This window comes from Myotis myotis, unplaced genomic scaffold, assembly GCF_014108235.1.
Source record: "Myotis myotis isolate mMyoMyo1 unplaced genomic scaffold, mMyoMyo1.p scaffold_m19_p_3, whole genome shotgun sequence".
NCBI lineage: Eukaryota > Metazoa > Chordata > Mammalia > Chiroptera > Vespertilionidae > Myotis > Myotis myotis.
Window position 1 is genome coordinate 60,097,685 of NW_023416335.1, and position 1,871 is coordinate 60,099,555.

A 1,871-nucleotide genomic window follows, 5' to 3' on the forward strand; every position below is an offset into this window, starting at 1 on the left:
TTTGAAGTTGAGGCATTACACAACAGAATTTTCTAGCAACAGCATTCAGCTTCCATTCAAGAAAAATTTTCCAGTAATTTGTTCTGGCTTATCAATTATGTCCACAGTTTGGCTTTTCTGTGGTGCTTATCACACTGTACCTGTGTCCTCAAGAAGAGATATGACGGAATGACAGCCAATCTGATTGAGAAGCTCTGTTGGTCCTGTACACCAAAGTCTCGATTAAGAATGACAACCTATGGACTTTAATCCTATCACTTACCTATCAGATAGCCATGGGCAATTTCCCTTACCCTATCGCACTTACATTTCCATTTTTTAAAAAATCAAAACAATACTTTTACCAATGGAGAAAAAAAAAAAGTTAGGCATTTGTAGGCCTAACTTACGTTAAAGTTTTTATAAAATGGAGGTCCTGTGCCATCATGAAACAAAACACAAAGAATAACAACTTTTTACTTTTCTTTTTCTTTTTTTTCTTTTTTTTTTTTTTTTTTGTCAAAGAAATCAAAGTAAACAAAATGTGGATCACAATATTATTCTAGAAACATAGTCCATACACTCAAGATTTATTTAAGACTGGTCTGGGGGTGATCATGTGCCTTAAGCCAATATTAAAAATTGATTCCTGTAAACCTTGGGAGAAGAGGATGTAAGGAATGCAAAGATGACTGGTTTGTGTTCTCTTTTATGGATGAAAAGCCCAGAATCTGTTAGACCTCACAGAAAATTCACAAGTGCTACTGGTTTATTCCACACATCTGCTCTTTCCTACATAAAGTTGTTATATTATCACATGCCCTGTTTTCTGTGTGTGTCACAATGGCCTGAGCACTGACCACTGGGTTTCTGAAACAGGCTCCGTGTTTATGAAGTTTCTCCTCCTGGAGCAGATATGCTCCGTTCAGTGCGCTCAGCGGGGGAGCACTCTATTTCTACACTGTACAGCCCCCTTCAGTGCTCACAGCCCAAGGGTAAGGAGGCTGGGCAATGGTTTGAGGCTGCAACTTCCTCTGGCATGGGTCCACTGTGAGAGGCCCACAGACAAGAGAATAACAACTTTTTAAAAAGAAAAAAAAAATCTAGATGATTAGTACCCACAGTACTTCATCACCTTCAGCTGCTTGACCATGTTCCTCACAGCACTAGAAAAGCATCTCATTTCAAAACATTTTCAACCTACAAAAATTTTATACATTTAAATCTATAAAAGGGAACTGACTGAACCTACTGCTTAAAAGACTCAAATTTAAAGAAATGAAAAATTTCCCTTTGAAAATAAAATTGTTGTTACCAAGGGCTTATCTGTGCTAATTCCTACTCTTTGCTGATAAAAAAGTAACCTTTCAGGATTTAAGCATTTCTTCAAACCCAGCAACCTGTTGAACAACTTCTTAATGTGCCTATCAATCATCTGGCGATAAGAACAGTTTGCATTCATAATAGCTAGTTGCTAAAATAAATATGAGTTACTATAACTAATTCAATCAACAATGGAACCTCAGGGGTCAGCAAAGAAATAATCAAACAATAAGTCTGAATAGGTTGTAATTTTTCTGATTAACAAATGTTCTCCTTGTCATATGATGTTAAGAGCTGCTTAAAGCGCTCAGGTAAATTTGGAATGTATGTATTTACATTGGAAAGGTCTGTGTGCACTCTCCCAGTGAGAAATCCATGAGCCTATAAGTTTGCAAACATCAAGTTTTGCTTTCAGAAAACATTTTTCTATATGGTATTCATTTTTCACAGGTTTAAACACCACAATTCATAGAATCTAACAGAGATCAAATAAATTACCAATCCCACTTTTTCAATACATTCATGATAAACCACTCAAGATTATCTTATAAACTGCTTGATGTATTAAG

General features: G+C 36.0%; 1 pseudogene; it reads right to left on the reverse strand.

Annotated features, from left to right (window-relative positions):
- Positions 1 to 938: 938 nt before the first annotated feature.
- LOC118652334 lies at positions 939 to 1,056 on the reverse strand (annotated as a pseudogene).
- Between the last annotated feature and the right edge of the window lie 815 nt (positions 1,057 to 1,871).